Genomic DNA, 19,765 nt, shown 5'->3' with positions numbered 1-19,765 from the left:
CGGGAATTGAACTCGGGTCGCTGGTTTTTAGTTTGTTTCGCGCAGGGCGCTAACCACTTCACTGCCGCCACCACCACTACCACCACACGCAAAGCCGCCGCTAAATGCCGCTCGCGTGCTCCAGCAGATCACAGAAGCTTCGCTTCTCATCGTTTTATCTCGCAAAATTTACGGCACGTCTCCTGCAATCAGCACGGGTTGGCGCTCTCTCTCACACACACACACGAGACAAAGGTCTCCCCGTGTAGCCTTAATCCTTAATTAACTGCTGGGACAAGTGCAGTTAACGAGTGCGTATGAAGGCCGGCACGGCACACGAGGGGGTGGGTGATGATGTTTACTTCGCACCAGGTACTCATTTGAGGCTGAGTCGACCTAGGGGAGGCCCAGGACCGGTTAAGATAATCGCCAGAGGTGTTGGTAGCCGTGACCGGGAATCCAACTTGGGTGGCCGGGTTCGAATCGCAAGGCGCTCACCGCGGCACTACCACACTGCCGGCTCCCCACACACTCAGATAAATAGATCGATACACACACAGATAGATACACACACAGATAGATACACACAGATCGATACACACACAGATAGATACACACAGATCGATACACACACAGATAGATACACATATCGATACACACAGATACATACACACAGATCGATACACACACAGATAGATACACGCAGATAGATACACACAAAGATCGATACACACAGATAGATACACACAGATAGATACAAACACAGATAGATACACACACAGATAGATACACACAGATAGATACACACACAGATAGAAACACACACAGATAGATACACACACAGATCGATACACACACAGATAGATACACACAGATAGATACATACACAGATAGATACACACACAGATAGATACACACAGATAGATACATACACGGATAGATACACACAGATAGATACACACAGATAGATACATACAGATCGATACACACTCAGATCGATACACACACAGATAGATACACACAGATAGATACACACACAGATAGATACACGCACAGATAGATACACACACAGATAGATACACACACAGATAGAAACACACACAGATAGATACACACAGATAGATACATACACGGATAGATACACACAGATAGATACACATAGATCGATACACACACAGATCGATACACACAGATAGATACACACAGATAGATACATACACAGATAGATACACACACAGATAGATACACACAGATAGATACATACACGGATAGATACACACAGATATATACACACAGAGATAGATACACACACAGATAGATACACACACAGATAGATACACACAGATAGATACACACACAGATCGATACACACACAGATAGATAGACTGTACAGACAAGTGCTGGCTAAGGGTAATAACAGTGGCAGCCAGGAAGCAGCTGAATTGATCGCTCAATCGCAGAAACGTGTAAGGTGTCTGCAGTTTGGTGATTCCCCCATTCAGCAGCGGATTGACCATGGCTGCTGATGCTCCTGCTGCTGATGATGATGGGAACACGTACGGTAAGTAACGTTCAGCAATTCCCCACTGAGACAAGCTGCCCAATTGACCGCCTCGGGAATAATAAAACGCGAACACAGTTGTCGTGTTATTAGCTCTCTCTCCCCCTCGCGGTCTCTCCGCGGACATCAGATTGTGAAATTCTTTGGCTCATTGTCGGAGCTCTCTCGTCCGTTTAAGCGCCTGTGGCCTCTCACACGCGCGCCTTCATGAGCCGAGGAGCTGTCACAAATCAGCGTGCCGAGTAATCATGATGCGTCGACACGACGTGTAGCCTCTCGCTCTCTCTCTCTCACTCTCCCGCCCGCTCTCTCCGGCTCGCTCTCCTCTGCTCTCAATCTCCCCCCCCTCTCTCTCTCTCCTGCTCTCTCCGGCTCGCTCACGCGATCCTTCGATCGCCATGAGACCCCCGACTCCGAAAGCAGCAACTCCATCACTATCACCGCCACCATCATCACGGTGGAGGGGGCTTGTTTTATTTTAGTCTTCGGAGCGGTGCGCCGGTTTATGACCTCGAGACGGACCCAGGGGGTCCCACGCCCCCCCCCTCCCCCCAGGGTAAATGGACAAAAGTGTCTGGCGACTCTCGCTTGTCCCGTCCAGTGGCAAGATATTGAAGACCAATGCCCAGGCGAACACGCAGAGACCCCCACGCGTGACTTACCGCCTTCAGCGTTACGTTCATTCAAATGTGTCGCCCGGACGATGATTCTAAATTGACAAAACTCCTTCATTTTCAGCTGCTATTTGTTGTTGTGTTTTTTCAGTTTGTTGCCTTACCGCCGCACCTCCGATTAGCGCGGTTGGCTACGTACGGCGCGATAGAAGTCCAACATGGAGACGTACGCGACGGCGGTCCCCGTTGAGCCAGAGTCGTCCGGCGATGTTACACGGCGGATCCGTGGTGCTGCGTGAGCAACAACAACAACGACAACGACGACGGCGAGACAAAGGGCGATATTGCAGAGAAGAACGATCAGAGCAGTGTCCTTAAGGAACACGAGGAGCATACAAAGTGCTTAACGGTTGTAAACGAAACAGACGCGAATCGAAATTCAACAAAAATAGAGCGCTTATTTTATATATTAAAAAAAATAAACTATTTTAATTTCACCAGATAAGGCTCACTGAGCTAGCTATGTGGCTCTATTGAGCAGCGACCTGGCCACAAATTATATCTCAACGAAGTGGCCCATCACGTGGATATTCACAGCAGTGGCCAAAAACTCTAAACGCACGCGACCACGGGGAGAGAGACACCGCAAACTCCAAATACACAGCAGCAGGCATCAGGGTCGGGATCGATCCCACGGCCTCCTGTATACCAGGCGAGGTAGTTAACATCTCATAGCCACCGTGATGATGATGATGATGAGAGAGACACGCAAACTCCAAATATACAGCAGCAGGCATCAGGGTCGGGATCGATCCCACGGCCTCCTGTATACCAGGCGAGGTAGTTAATATCTCCTAGCCACCATGATGATGATGATGAGAGAGAGACACGCAAACTCCAAATACACAGCAGCAGGCGTCAAGGTCGGGATCGAACCCACGGCTTCTTGTATACCAGGCGAGGTAGTTAACATCTCCTAGCCACCGTGATGATGATGAGAGAGACACGAAAACTCCAAATACACAGCAGCAGGCGTCAAGGTCGGGATCGAACCCACGGCCTCCTGTATACCAGGCGAGGTAGTTAACATCTCCTAGCCACCGTGATGATGATGATGATGAGAGAGAGACACGCAAACTCCAAATACACAGCAGCAGGTGTCAAGGTCGGGATCGAACCCACGGCCTCCTGTATACCAGGCGAGGTAGTTAACATCTCCTAGCCACCGTGGCGCCAATCTGAGAGCAGCAAGCGCTAGAACAAAAACCACGTTAGGTACGCGTGCAAGCAAGCTCTATATATTTCAGTCAAAACAGTGGCATGAAGTCGCGCACGAATCCAAAGTGACGGCGCAGGCGGGCGGACCGGCGGCCGACGGCGGAGACGGCGGAGCAAGCGACTCCGCAAGCCCAGGTCCCGGGACAGCGACATCTCAGTCGATGTCTGCGGCATCGCCACTGCCAGCTGGCGGGGGGCCCTGCGTTGCGGCCCGCACGGCCCCTGATCGCCGTCTGTCAGTGGTGGCGGTACCGAGGAGATGTTAACCACCTCGCCTGGTATGCAGCAGGTGCTGGGCTCGATCCCGACCCTTGCGCCTGCTGTACATTTGTAGTTTGCGTGTCTCTCTGCCCGTGGTCGAGTGTATTTTTCTCCGGGTCCTCCGGGTTTCCCCTCCGCATTTAGAATCAACATCACTTTAGAGTATTTGGCTGCTATCATTTTCCACGTGATACGCCACTTCACTGAGCTATCATTTGTGGCCAGGTCGCTTCTGAAAGAGAGCTCTTTAGCTCAGTGGATCGTATCTGATCAAATAAAAAAGTAGTTGTATAGTATCGGTTAATAGTTTATAGTTTAAACCCCACGCGCGCACAGGACAAGAAAATAACCCTCAAAGGACCGACAGCCACGGGTTCACATCTCCACCCGGCTGTGCTGCCATCTCTGTGGCCGCTGCTCAGTCCGGGAGGTTTATGCAGAACGTTCAACTCGTAACGTTGCACAACGACCGCTCATAGACAGTGAGAGAGTTTCAGGCGACTCAGAGATGCCAGGAGGATGAACCACAGTCGAGGCGCGGGAAGGCAGCAGCAGCAGCTGCCACGCGGTGAGAAGGCGGCGCTACCAACAATTGCCCAAGCTCCGCGGTCCTCTATATACGAAGGCGTTACCGGCCATACAATGAGTGGTTACGCGTGGGGGGTAAACCGGAGCACCCGGAGAGAGTCCACGCGTGCGAGAGAGAAACACCGATGGGAGGCCAAGGACCGGTTCATAAAATCGTCACTGGTGTTGACCGTGAGCGGGAATCGAACTCGGGTCGCCGGTTTTTTATTTTGCGCAGCGCGCTAACCACTGCACTACCGCCACCACCACTACCAATCCACCTCGCGTGCTCCAGCAGATCACAGAAGCTTCGCTTCTCATCGTTTTATCTCGCAAAATAAGGACACGTCTCTGGCAATCAGCTCGGGTTGGCGCTCTCTCTCTCTCACATCGTCTATTGGGGAGGCAGCAGCGTCCATCGAGAGGATCCAACGAGGCTCTGTAACATGAGGGGGGGGGGGGTCTGGGGGGAGTGGCGGTTGCGGCGGGGAGGTTTTCGCGGTGTAAATTAAAAGTCGTGGTTGTTGTTTTTAGCTGTAATTGATCATAGGCCCTGGAGAGAGAGAGAAAGGCTCAGACAGCTCTGACCCGAGAGACGTCGATCTACAAACAGCGGTTCCCGCGGGCACGCTCGCTGCGCACGTGACACGCGAAATCCTCCTCGCAAGCCATCGTTTGCACGGAGGAAAACTTATTTTCGTAATGAAATAAAAATAATAAAGGTTAATTTATGGGACACGAAAAAAGCACGAGAGAAATTTTAGGAATGTGCTGGGATTGAGATCCAAGCCGCTACCAGCCAGCAGAAACCCCCAAATTCACCAACGTGTCGTCCGTGCACTCATTCAGTTTTTCATTCGGGCTTTCATTCGTGTTTAATCCATTCATTCGTTTCATTTATAACCATCTAAGAGGCCATTCGAATATACGCAGCTTAAATATATAACTTGTCACCGTTAAGGAGAGTAAAGTGGGTGGTAGTGAGCATAACAAAGCCCGAGTGGTAACCGACGGAGAGAAAGCGACAGAGAGGACGCGCCCTGTGGAGACGGAGCGAGGCGCGGGATCCGTGCAGGGGCTGCGTGGATTGTGCCACTGCAGGGCCATCTCTGTAGAAGTCGCGTGCGCCCAAACGACTCCACGTGTGCCCCTCTCTCTGTCTCTCGGTGTCAATCAATTGAAGCGTGGCACGTGTCTCCTTCGTCTTCTTCCGCATGGCTGCTCATGTAGATGCAGAGCAACAGCTACGATTTCACATTGATGGTGGTCAAGCCCGGATAACCGCATCAGCAGTATCGGAGTAGCATTAGTCGCAAACTAATGCTGGATAGTTTTAACATTTTCCATTTGTGCATCATCAAGTATCCGCATCTACTGCCATGGTTTGTGCAGTGGATGCGGTTTATGGTGGACCATGGAGCTTCGCGGAAGACCAGTCCCCCAGGGATCATGTCTGCGCTGGGTCTTTCACGCGTTCCCCACTCTCTTCTGTCTCAGTGTCGTTCCACGTCATCATCATCATCACAATAATCATTATCACTATTTGCGCCACGCCTCCATTGCAAAGAGCTTGATGGCCCATCGGATACCTCCGGTACAAATAACACTGATTCTGATTCAATGCAGGTAGATACTTCTCTCCGCGCTAGAGCTGTCACTTGTTCAAAAAAATCAAAAACCAAAAAGGTTTTGAGTGCGGTGAGTTAAGAAGGCGGGACACGAGCACAGCATGCAGCGCGATCCGAGGAGGTGGAGGAGGAGGAGGTTGTTGTTGAAACGCCTGCAGCGTCGCGAAACTCGCCTCGGATTTCGGAAGTTTGGATCGCGGAGGGGCGAACACGGCGCTGATTGTTCCATCGTCAAACCGCGTGGCCGAGGCGCGGGTGAGGCTGAGGGCAGGACGCACTGGGTCACGGCGACTGGGTAAGCTGTAATTCAATCGATCAAATCACTCTTCATTCAGTCATTCATGCCGGCGATTGTGTGTGTGAGTGAGAGAGAGTGTGTTAGTGGGGAGCGGTAGTGTAGTGGTTAGCGCGCTACGCTTTGAACCCGGCTATCCCAGATCGATTCCCGCTCACGGCCACCGCCAACACAAGTTTAATCTGCACCGATCCTAGGTCGACTCAGCCTCAAATGAGCACCTGGTGCGGTGTGTAAACATCGCCACTGGGGAGACAACAGCGGCCGGGAGTGTGTGCTAGCCGCTACCCACCCCCTTCGTGTGCCGTGTCGGCCATCATAGGTGCTGCTCGCTAACATCACTTGCCCTGAGAGTATGTTGAGGCTGCATGGGGGACCTTTGTCTTAAGCGTGAGTCGGTAATTCTCCGCGTAACTTTCGAGCGCCCGCACTGTGTTGCGTTGCGGAGCAAATCTGGTGGCGTGGCGCCTCTCGCCTGACGAGAGCGCGCTCCGTCATCCGTGACTCGACACAGGGAGCTGACTCGCAGGCAAACGCGACCCAGACGGCCGCGCACCGCGGAGATGGAGCGATGGAATTATCTCGCATGCAGGAGCGACGTGGATTGTCCGTGAAAGGTGACGACGACGATGATGGTGATGCGCGGCTTCATCGAGCGGTGGATAGACCATGGTTGATGAAGATTATGATGACGATGATAAAAACGCTGTACCTTCCTGAAACACAGCAAATGTGTGAATTGATTAATCGATTCCGCACCCACTTCCCCACACAATGTTATCCGAGTTGCATGTTCCGCACACGAACATTTTCTATTGGCGATTGAAGTGACGTGAAAGAGGCGTTGCACCTCAAAGGGGCCTCTTGGGAGAGTAAATATCGAGAGGAGTCCTAGAGACGAGCGAGCACCATCACGGAGCGATCAGCGCTCATTCAGCACAAATGATACCCAGCAGATGAGGCCTCAGCGGAGCGCGAATTCACTGACTCCCAGTAGCTGTAACGAGCGTGGGGGCAGCCAGGGGGTGCCTTGACCCCCCGCCCCCCCCTGGTGGACAAACCTACGAGTTGGGACCCCCTTGACAAGCCACATGAGATTTGTTTTCAACTACAGTGTAAAATAATAATAAAAATAATCGTATGGAATAATGTGATTAGGGCAAGAGGAGTCGGTGATATGCAATAGCCTAGGTGCGACCGTGTGAGACAAACCCACTATTGGAGCCCAACCTGACCTATTCCCTCACCCACCTGAGCTGAAATTGTCGTTACGACGCCACTGGCGACTCCTGTGGTGGCCCTAAAGGAGGAACTAAAAATAAAAAAATTATAATCATCACAAGCAGCCGCATCAGACACGGCCACTGACGAAATGGCCGGGGAAATATAAATGAGCAGATCCGCCCTGGTAGGGGCGGTAAGCAGGGACATTCCCCCCCCCCCCCCTCACACCCACTGGGTTGCCCTTCAATCCAACAGTGGAGTCACAAACGGCTGTGAATAATTGTTATTACCATTTATACAACTAATATGCCCCTGTTACAAGTATGCTAACGGAGCAACAACAATAACAAAAACACAACCGTAGGAACGAGATGGGAAGAAGAACATCGAGAAACAATAGAAACGAGAGACAATAGAAACGAGAGACAATAGAAACAATTGAAACGAGAGACAATACAAACAAGAAATAATAGAAACGAGAAAGAATAGAAATGAGAGACAATAGAACCGAGTGACAATAGAAACGAGAAACCATAGAAACGAGAGACAATAGAAACGACAAACAATAGAAACGAGAGACAATAGAACCGAGTGACAATAGAAACAAGAAACAATAGAAACGGGCTGAGCGGAGAAGGAGACGGGACAAAAAAAAAGTAATCCTCAAATCGTTACAATTCTTCCAAGTGGGGATCGTGAGATGTTAAGAGTAACATCAGAATGATCGTGTGCTATTATTACACATTGGTTAATGATTACATTACTTTTTAATTGCTACAGTTATATAGTACGTATTATTGCAGTTAATAGTCACGTGCCGAGTGCAGTGGTAAGCGCGTGGAATGAATCCGTGGCTGCAGTGAATCGAACCCGGAGACCCCACGATCTTGAAACTCAACCTGGCTGGGAATTAGCGGCACGAGGGGTGGGGGCTAAGGGGGGTTCAGGGGGTGGGGGGGTTAAGGGGGTGGGGGGTTCAGGGGGTGGGGGGGTTAAGGTGGGTGGGGGGGTTAAGGGGGTGGGGGGTTAAGGGGGTGGGGGGTTAAGGGGGTGGGGGGCTAAGGGGGGTGGGGGAGAAGGGGGTGGGGGGGTTAAGGAGGTGGGGGGTTAAGGGGGTGGGGGTTTAAGGGGGTGGGGGGGTTCAGGGGGTGGGGGGGTTAAGGGGGTGGGGGGTTAAGGGGGTGGGGGGGTTAAGGGGGGTGGGGGGGTTAAGGGGGGTGGGGGGGGTTAAGGGGGGTGGGGGGGTTAAGGGGGGTGGGGGGTTAAGGGGGGTGGGGGGGTTAAGGGGGTGGGGGGGTTAAGGGGGGGGCGGGGGGAGAGGGGGTGGGGGCTCAATTCACGGCTGACTGACTACCCCCGGCCACTCGTCCATTCCCGTGAGAGACGTTGACGAGTCGGAGCCACTCACTGAGTGGGGCACTTCAGCGATGGGGCGGGCGGGGGAGGGGCTGGGGGGGACGGCGGTGGAGGGGGGGGTGAGAGAGAGGAGGGGGGCTGGGCAACAGCCGTGCATGACCTAAAGCAGGGGGGCAGATTAACAACACAAACTCGGAGGGGGGGGGGGGGGTCGACACAGTCAATGTTGAACACATTTAACCAAAATATTAAATATTAAAATATTAACTACCTAAAAGAAGAAAGGGGGGGGGGGCATCCGGTTTCCTCCCGACGATCCACCGCCTCTCGACAACCCTACGAGTGTGGACGCGCCTCGGTGTGGCAACACCTCAAGGTGCCCTCTAACCCTCTCCTCTCTCCCCTCTCTCCCCTCTCTCTTCTCTCTCGTGGCTCAGACGAATCTCGCCAGGGGTAACAGACTTGTGCATGTCCTGCGGTGCCAGGGAGGATCTGCCCCACCAATACTTACGCTGCCAGCGGCTCAAACCAATGTTCCGCCTTTTGGGGGACATCTTCAGGAAACTGGGGGTGCCCTTCTACAACATCAGCTTCGTATATGGGGTGGTGCCTTACCTGGCTAACAAGCGTCATGCTGCAAGGTGACACTGACGGCTGCTCTGTGCTGCTTCCAGTGTTCAGGGGCCTGCTCAAGGCGCGGCTCCGGCTGGAGCACGCCACGTACCACACACGTGTCGGTGATGTGCGCGTCTTTCTCGAACGCTGGGGGGCCGGGCAAGCCCCTCTCTGTACCAGCGTGGACGGCACCCCACGTGTTCACCTTCTGAAGCGCTCGCTCGTCGCCGTGGCGTGCGCGATGACCAGCACAACCACCACCACGTGACTTTTCTTTCGTGTCGTGCGCGGTGCATTTAGCGCCACAGCGCGTGGATTTATAACGTTTGTTTTATTTGTGTTGCTGGTGACTTTGTGTATTTCGTATCGGAATCGCCTCCAGTGCTGTTGCTGCTGGCGGCAATAAAAGTTGTTTAAAAGTCTAAAGTCTCTCTCTGTCTGTGCCCAACCGCAGGCGACGCGAGCCCGCAGGCCGCCGTGACAGCAGCAGCAGCAAAGAAACTCAGACTTGAGAATTTCCACTTCAACGATGTCTCCCCCTCCCACCCTCTTCCGCCCTTCTCGCCCCCTCCTCTCTCTCTCTCCTGGGCACGTCGAGGGTCACGAGAGAATCCAATCAATCGTGCCTGACGTCCGCTAATTAAACTGACGAGCAGAGAGCGGTCGGTGAGACGGCAGAGTGGGGGGTGGGGCAAGGCGAGTGAGCGAGGTGACTGAAGTGTTGTCTAGCCGAGCTTCCACCGAGCCACAGACACACGAACACCACCAACGACGACAAATATTCTCATCATCATCATCGTACCCCCCGGGAGCTGGGCCATGACTCCCGTCTACCAACGCCATCGCCGGGGTCTCGGGCGCGCTTTGTCTCGGCCCAAATAAAGCCCCGAAAACTCAACACCGCCCTTGATGCAGGACTTCCACTGTCGCGGTCACGTCTGGCTTCCACTCCTCACATCACAGAGGTCAGCTATCAATCGTGGCCAATGGGCAACTTCATTGGGCTGAGGTGTCCTTCAAAGAGACGCGCGGGCACCGGGGTTTTGGCGGTGAGAGTTCGCCGTTGCTTTTGGGCTCTGATTTATTTTTTATTTTTTTGTGATGTTGGTGACCCAGGTCACTCTCGCGATTGAGACTCCGTCCTGGTCTCTCGGGTTCACACCTGGTTCAACAAAGTCACCTAAACGAACTTATTAGACTTCGGAAATGTAGCCTCTGCTCCGTCTCGAATTTGTTTGCTGGGCGCCCTGACAAAGGGCCCCTGTGTCAGCCTCACTGATAGCATTGCACAAACACACACTGTTTTAGACTGTTGCGGCCAGTGATATTGGCGAGCACCTATGAAGGCCGGCACGGCACACGAAGGGGTGTGTGACCAACACCACACCCGACCGTCTTTGTCTCCCGAGTGCTAATGTTTTTACACTGCACACCAGGTACTCATTTGAGGCTGAGTCGACCTAGGGGAGACCCAGATATTCGACACCGATCATGACCGCGAGTGGGAATCGAACCCGGGCCGCCGTGTTCACATCGCAGTGTGTGCTAAACACTGCGCCACCGCTCCTACACACACACACGCACATCCACAAGCAAACTCTCTAACAAAGACATGGAGTCCATGAGCTCACACCAGATATCTTGTCGCTACCACTCATCACTCCAGCGGTTCCCATTCTCCATGTGGCCAACCACAGTGAATCACTCGCATTTAGCCATGTAAATAAATGGGCACTACTAAGGTTTGCTACCTTCGACGGTACCAATTGCTGTACCGGCCCGGTGGACTAATACTAATAATAATACTAATAACAATACTAATAATACTAATAACAGTACTAATAATACTACTAATAATACTAATAACAATACTAATAATACTAATAACAGTACTAATAATACTACTAATAATACTAATAATACTAAGAATAATACTACTAATAATACTAAGAATAAGACTAATAATACTAAGAATAATACTAATAATACTAATAATAATACTAATAATACTAATAATAATACTAATAATACTAAGAATAATACTAATAATAATACTAATAATAATACTAATAATAATACTAATAATACTACTAATAATACTAATAATAATACTACTAATAATACTAATAATAATACTAGTTTAATCACAAATTCAGCTTTTTTCATTGCACTATACATTGTTACCCCTTAATACCCACGCTCCTCAGACCAACGATAAAGATTCCCCGTATAGCCTTACACAGACACTTGGGGCAAGTGCTGTACACTACCGCTCCCCCTACACACACCACACACACACACAGCATTGTTTAATGAAGCAAAATAACTGTCGGGTCTTAATTCGGGCGCATTTTTGCGCCTAAATTATCAAAAACTATTAAGAAAACAATTGTCAACACGTGTAAACAGCAAGTTGACACTTTTGATCTGCGGAATCTAACATTGGAGGCCACCCTGCGTTGGTTACTCAGAGATGCCCTGGCAGCGCTGTGTAAACACAAACAATATACACCGCGCCCCGTTTCAACTCAACACATTTGTCATAAACACTGTGCCTCGTCCAAGACAATGTACATATGATGCGCTGGTACGTTTGGCAAAAAATATGATTCCGTTTTAACGATCTTAGACAAATGTGCACCGACCCTTTTGAACGCGTGACCATCCGGTGCTTGAGCCGAGACATCACAACGCACACGATGGTCTTGCGGCGAGCCTTCATCCAGCAGTGGATGGACCATGACTCATGATGATGATGATGATGTTTCCCGTAACTTCTGAATGGTCCATAACAACTCACCTGAACCTTTTCAAATGTTATCTCGATTTGTAAAGTGTGTCCGAGGCAATTCCATTATTTCACGGGCGATGTTTCTCAGCTGTTAACAACACAATTTTTGTCACGTTTACATTTATTTCTGTATACGGTCATGGTTCTGGTTACATTTTTGTTTTTCGCCCCAAAAGCTGATGAAGCTATATTGGGTTTTTTTTTTTTTGCTCAAGAGTCAAATAGCTTCGGTTCGTTTTTTCCTCTCCCTCTCCCCCTCCCTGCTTGAGAAACATTGCGCAGCTGGGATGTCTCGCTTGACACACACGAATACAAAAAGACGAAGATCCCCCGTGTAGCCTTAACAGACTGTTGGGGCAAGTGCTGTTAGCGAGCAGCTATGAAGGCCGGCACGGCACACGAGGGGGGGGGGGGGGGGGGGGGTGACCAGCACCACGCCCGGTTGCCTTTGTCTCCCGAGTGGTGATGTTTACACACCGCACTCGGTACTCGTTTTGAGGCTGAGTAGACCTAGGGGTGACTCAGGACTGGTTCAGATAATCATCACCGGTGTTGTCCGTGAGCGGAATCGAACTCGGGTCGCCGGGTTCATAGCGCAGCGCGCTAACCGCTACACCACCGTTCCCTACACGCACACACACACAGACACAGGCAAACACACACAGACACATATAGACACAGAGACAGACACACACAAAACACAATCACAATTATGGCTGCAATTTTGTATATATAAAAAAGCGAAGTTGAAATATGCGTCCGTCTGATTTAATCCGAGTGCTGTTAAACTGTGTCGCCCCCGCAAATGTTTTATTTCCCGTGAAATGGAATTTATTTTCACGGGAGCAAAACAAACTATAAACTACATCTTTAAAATATATATCTGAAACAAACCAACGCAAACACAATTTGAATATGATACGGACGCAAATAGGTTATCTATTCCTTGCAATAACAGCCAGCCTCTGGTAATAGCCGTGGCGATTTGTGATGGCGCAGTGATGGAGCGCACCGCGCACTACAAACCCGGCCAGCTAAAGGTAAAAGCGCAGCCCTGCAAGTGCTCGCTCACCACACTGCTGACGGAAGGTGCCTCCGCGAGAGAGAGCGGTGGCGCAATGGTTAGCGCCCCCTTTTAGGGGGAATCAAAGTCGTTAGTTCGCCGGGTTCGTAGCCCAGCACGCTAACCGCTACACTACCGATCCCCATACGCACACAAACCCACACACGTACACACACACGCGCACGTACACACGTACACACACACACACACACGTGCCTATGCACCTATACACCGATTGCACATCAACATGTGCCACCATTGCCTGGACGAAGCAATCCACCACCGCCTTCGACATGTCCTCACTGTCCCGCGACGTCACGATCCATCTCACTCCCCCTACGGATGGGACGAATCCCGTCGCCCACCGCCTGCTCGGTGCCCATGGTCTCCCTGCGGGTTGCCTGCCTGTCTCGTCGACGCCGCCCATCGCCCCTCCTCTGGGCCACGACGTTGACCAATGTGCCCGGGCGCATTGGTCAACGTGATGGCTCATCCGTGCCACGTGACCCTCGGTCGAAATTCTCCGCCGCGTGGCAACGCAGCGCAGTGGACTTCTTGGCCGCACGAATGTCAGAGCTAGCCAAGTGGGTTAAAGGGGCATTCACTTTTTGCCAATTTAAAATCAACAAATGTGTTGTTGTCGTTGTTGTTGTTATAAACCGGACACCACGTGCTCGCTACTCGCCGCGAAAGTATCATTAAGAGCTCGTCAGCACGAACCGGCGTGCTGGATGCGAACCGCTCGGGGCTGGCTTTGATGGTTGACCAGTTGCAGCAGCGAGAGACTGTTCACGCGAGTAAGAATGGCGTTACACGCATGCTTTCGCGACCGCGATCGTGATTCAGAGTTTATTTAGTGGATATATCATCGCGTAGGCTGTCACGTCTCTTAATGTTTCGCGATAAACTTTCACCGGCCGACAGAGCCAATCAAATCGGGCCCTCGCGTCGTGGGCAAATATGCCAAACCGATTTGGTTCATCAGCAAAGCCGGCGGAGGAGGAATGTTGAACGGGCAAGCAAACATTCGACAACGTTGTACGACGTTTCGCTGGAGGCTGCATCAAGCATCGTCAGGTGTTCATCAAAAGCACGCGCTCCTCTCGTCTGAAAGAGGGTCCTGATCCAGCTCGTTGAGTAATAATCATCATAATAAACAATAATAATGATTGACATTTCGATTTAAAGCTTTCGTGACTGCAGGGATTTATCTTCTTGGTTCTTTCGGTAAAGTCACGTAGAAGGGAAATAATAAAATAATAAAATAATAAAACATAATAAAATAACATTCTCAGTGAGAATTTTAGAATAAAAATTAAACGTAACAAAATAAAATTATCAGTGAGAATTTAATTGTATTGTGTTTTAGTTGTATCATTTCATTATTTCCCTTCAACGTGACTTTACCGAAAGAACCAAGAAGATGATTGACATTGGTAAGGCGAGTTTCATCCGTACCCAATCCGCCAGCGTGTAATGGAAAGCAGCAAATACGCAGAACCTGCACGGGGAAACGGCCAAAACTCGTCAGGGTGGAGGGACGGCGGCACAAACGCAGCTTTGACGAGGCGAGCTTTCAAGACGACTTCAGCAGTCGGTGTCGAGACGTCACGGGGACAGCCACGCCGGCGAATCGGGGACAGCCATGGGACTTGGAGCCGTGGGGCTCGTGAAGGATCGAGAGAGCCGCATCCCACCGTAGCGACACCGTAGCTGGCACAGCTGCCATGCTGGGCACGAACGACGCAGCGATGTTTTAAATGTCGATGTAACAGTATTACATGGTTTGTACATGGGGGTTGAGGGGACGAAATCCGTTTGAGATGGAACAATGTCGTCTTGCGATGGGCGTCCAGGGGATGGCTATCGCCACTGACTAAACGTGCACGACACGGACTGGAGATCAGATGCGGTACGGGAGGATGTGGAGCTGAGCGGACTTGCCGATGACTGGTACCAGCGGTGTCAAGATCGGCCTCTGTGGAGGAGGCTCGTGAAGGACGCTACTGGGCAGTTGGAGGCAGTCGCCCTCCAGCAACAACGGAGGGCATAGGAGCGACGCTCACAACAACGAGCAGAGCAGCGGGCAGATAAAATCCAGCAAGTTGCCACAGTGGGGGGAGGGGGGGGTACAGCCGGTGCCTCAGGCAGCCAACCCATGGCACCTGCTCGGTCTGTTCCGAGACCTCCTCCTGTCAGCGAGGCTTCGACACTTCACGTGGCAGCCTCAAAGTGCACCTTGCCTGGCACAGGCGCTGTGGTGACGTGAACGTCACTGAGTAGGGACTGGCGGCTGCTGTGTTGGTGTTGGTCGCCACTGACAGAAACAACGGCAGCGCCACGTGGGAAGTTTAAATCTTCTCGAATTTCTGTGGCCCACCGCCGCCTCGTTCTCGCTCCTGCCTACACAAGAAATCCTGACTTTATTGTATGTAGGCTGTTGTCGGCACGTATGCTTACAAAATACATAAATGGGGGGGGGAGGGGGAGCCGGGGAGGGAAGTGAATTTTGTTGGAAACCCGTTGGATCAACTTTTTACCCCCACACATCTTGGAGGGAGGGGGGGTCCACTTTGTACAACTTGGTTATTCAGGCCTTCTGAAAGGCTCTCTCATAATTTAGCTGACGGCCAAACGGAACGCCGGGCTTTTACAATGGATTACTCACAGGGCACGCGTTGAGTGCACAGTGAATATATCACGCTCAGCTCATCCTCTCAGGCCGCCAAATTCCACATCAGTGTCGTCCTTAGGCCATCATCTCTGCAGCCCACTCGCCTTGTGAAACACCTTTGTCCAGATGAGTGACCCGGATCTGACCGGCACACCACGTCCAGTATGGCCCCTATGGCTGTGGACGTGGCAACTTGCCAGCGGTGGTGAAAATTTAGGTCGTGTACGTAACGATATATATATAGATCTGTCTTGTCTGTCCGTATATAGTTAGACAGCTCTACGTGATGTGAGTACGCAGGAATGTATGTTTATGTAAGCGGCTCTATAGGTAGGGCATGTCAGTGTCTGTTTGTCGGCATCTGTGCGGGCACCAGCAGGCGTCAAACAATTATCATTCCTGTGTCTCTTACCCCCCCTACACCTCACCCGCACGCACACCAAGATTTGACGTTCACAACACAAAGCTGCTCGTTCACACGCCGAGTCTCGGCGGCGAAAGATGCCCAGATTGGAACAAATGCGCTTCCAGCCGCTCCCCTGCACCTCACGTGCCCCCCACTTGATGGTGATTAACAGTCGGCGTGCGTCTCACACGTCGGCTGTCGCGACCAATATTATTCATCATCAAAGTTATTGTGGGTTTGATCGCGTAAACATAAATGCGTCGTTAACACACCACCACACGAACACAGCCAATCTGTGAGGTTTGTCACGTAATTGTCACGATTTTGTTCACGTGACAAACCTTACTGATCGGCCGTGTCGGGTGGTGGCGGTTTTAACGACACATTTACATTGACGCTATCTAACCCAAAATAACGTTTATTATTAATCACGTGTATCTGTCGGTCTCTTTTTGTTTCCCGAGGGGACCCTTGTTGACGGTATCAAGATGATGAAAAAATAACAGAAAAACGTTCGCACGTGCGACCACAAGCACGATGCGCGGTCATCGCAGACTTGCAATAGGTGTTGTCTGTGTGGCGTGTGAGCGTCTTAACACCTGCTGTGTTATTGGCGGAGAGGGCTAAGCCTATTATTTTTGTTCAGCCCCTTCTTTGTTTGTTTTGTCTTTCAGGAATTTTCAGAGCAGTGCGTGAACTGCCCCCCCCCCCCCCCCCCCGAAGAAGTAGCTTTCACAGAGAGCTGCTTCTGAGATGCCTGCAACCGCCCTTTAAAATCCACGAATTCGTGCCTGCCACAGCACAGATGTTCATCGCAAAGCAGTAAACACAGCGTATGTTTAATTCTCAAAGCTGCAAATTAAGCAAACATTTAGTGGAAGGGCAACAACTTCACACGCGAGTGGTCTCATACTTGGCCAGTCATCGCAGAAGCTGACACGTCAATCGGGTGACCACGAGGGCAGGGTCGAGATGGACTGTGACACAATGCAAGGCCCGTGAGGGATGGCAACGATGTGGGGAGGCCTTCGTCCAGCAGTGGCTAGACCTTGGCTCATGATGATGATGAATGGAATGCCTTCATTCAGCAGTGGATACAAATGTTGGTGAACTGCGTGGTGAGTTCAGTACCGGTGTGGTGATTATTGCAGTAAATGGTTTTGGGGTTTTCTAGTTTTTTGTGGAAACTTGAGAAGTGTCCTTATATAGAGTTCGTGGATATGATGATGACGCTGCTCCTGATTGATGATGGAGGTGATAATGAAGATAATAATGATGGTGCTTATTACGATGACTTGCCCATGAGGCAGTGATTAGCTAGCCTATGTACGTGCGTGCATGTGTGTGGAGCGCACGCTAACAGCACTTGCCCCGAAGAGTCTGTTAAGGCTATACGGGGAATTTTTGTATTTATTTGTGGAGAGAGCGGTGGCGCGGTGGTTAACGCACTACGCTTCAAACTCGGCCATCCGAGTTCAATTCCCCGCTAACGAACAGCATCGGTGACGAATATCTGAATCAGTCCTCCTCCTCCCCTAGGTCTACTCAGCCTTAACAATTAGCACCCTGTATAAACGTGAGCACTGGAAGGCAGGGAGGCGGCCGGGCGTGATTCTCGCCACACCACCGCCCTTCGCGTGCCGTTTCCGTGCTACTCGCGAGCAGCACTTGCCCCAGCGGTCTGTAAAAAAAAAGTCTATACGGGTGATCTTTGTCTTTGTTTCTCGCACGTGCCTCGAGAGCGCGAGGCAAATTGATTGGCAGGCACAGAGTACCTTGCACACACAAGCGAGCTTGTAAAGCACGCCAGCCGCACTTGAAGAACCCTTGACCTTACCCGCTCGTTATTATAATTAAATTATATATACATTCAATCGTCCTTAAATAGGTCCCGGGCAATTGCTGCCGAAATCACCGACCAAGCACACAAACACACACACACAGCTCCTCCAGAAGCGCGGTTATTATAGCAGAGGGAGGCGAGAGTGGGGGCGGTGGGAAAGGGAAGGGATGAGTGCACCCAAGGGAAGAGCAGACAGCAGAAAGAGTTTCCCACTGCTCGATTTCTTTGTAAAAACAAACAAAAAATCCGCCCCAATTTTAAACCATGTTGCGCAATCGGCGTCGCGACGTCACGAGACGAGAAATCCATTCGGAAATCTCACAGAGCGTGGCAGCCCTCGGTGTTGGAAGAGAACGGCCCGCGGAAGCGTATATCACAGAGCTACCTCTGAGATGCCTTCTTCAAGTGACGTCTGTTCCATACTATCCACTTTTTTAAAGAAGATTGACAACGCATTTCTTAAGGACTGCTTATTCAGTTGAGCTTATTGTCCAGACCTCCGATTATCACGGTTGGCTGCGTACGGTGCGAAATAAGTTTAACATACATACACACACTCAGTAGGTGGCAGCACTTACCACCCGCTCTGCCATATGAGAACAATATTCCTCACATGGTGGTCAAACCGATCATTCTCAGCGTTGGAATTTGGCCAGTTTAAGTGCAAAACTACATTGAATCTGATTGATGTTTGTTTCTTTGTGTGAGTGAGTGAGCTCAGTCATTGGTTGACTGAGCTCACTGCTCTCGAGGACCCAAATGTTAACGACAGGCGGCTGGCTGCCTGGAATCGAACCCAGGTCCTTCATCGGTGCCGGCTCGGCGCTCTAACCCAGCGACAGGGTCAGTCACGATTGCTTCAAGATGCCCTCTCCGTGCCGCATAATTACGGCACAATCACTGGGGGTGGGGGGAGGGGGGCTCGTTACCTGAGGTCAGGGGTCAGCCCAGCCTGGGACGAAACACCGTTTGCGTTTTGCACCCCCTCTGTTTACCCAGGAAAAGCCTCCGCGAGTCTCGAGGCGCTATTGCCAGGAGGGTGCTGCTCCTTCGGGACGCTTTGGCCAATTTCCTTGATGAGTGTTTTTGTTTGGGTTTTTTTTTGTTCGCGCGGGAGGAAACTGGAGGGCCTGGACAGAAGCAGCGGTAAGTGTGACCCTCAAAGCTCTTGCGTGGTCTGTCAAAAACTTACTTGCTGTGCTGCACCAGCTCGCAAGCCATCACAACCTCCCAGTTTGTCTGAAGAGTGCGTTAGCTTCATCTCCGTGTGCTCCACCAACCCCCTACATCCTCGGCTGATATACAAACCTCACGCATATTAAACCGTGCGCCTGACTCACAGATTCCCACAGTTATTCTGCGGTGAAGTCGTGATGACTCTTGGATGTGTGGCCAAATGCGCAAATGACGACTCGGTTTCGGTGTGGCAGTAAACTTAAGTACTTGGATAAAAAAAAATAACTAGATGTATAAATAAATAGACGAGCAATCCCACTAGGTATATGTAGGTGATAACAATCAAAACGTCGCCCGGATGGATTCACGAATCCACCTCCCCAGATGCGCGAGCGCACGTGACGAGGATGCCCGGTGCCTGTTCTTCATCCCAC

The 19,765-nt window shown here is 51.1% G+C and overlaps 1 long non-coding RNA gene across 1 annotated transcript; it reads right to left on the bottom strand.

Moving 5' to 3' along the window:
* Positions 1-12,416: 12,416 nt before the first annotated feature.
* On the bottom strand, positions 12,417-13,911 carry LOC142924270 (uncharacterized). Its single transcript, XR_012941453.1, has 2 exons — positions 13,457-13,911; positions 12,417-12,794 (listed from the first exon to the last, which is right to left on the bottom strand). It is a non-coding gene; the product is annotated as an uncharacterized LOC142924270 (long non-coding RNA).
* Positions 13,912-19,765: the final 5,854 nt, after the last annotated feature.

This window comes from Petromyzon marinus, chromosome 11 (assembly GCF_048934315.1).
Source record: "Petromyzon marinus isolate PM22_M1 ecotype Great Lakes invasive population chromosome 11, UKy_Petmar_22M1.pri1.0, whole genome shotgun sequence".
Lineage (NCBI taxonomy): Eukaryota > Metazoa > Chordata > Hyperoartia > Petromyzontiformes > Petromyzontidae > Petromyzon > Petromyzon marinus.
The sequence above is the reverse complement of the archived record's forward strand: the minus strand, read 5'-3'. Positions and strand labels throughout refer to the sequence as shown.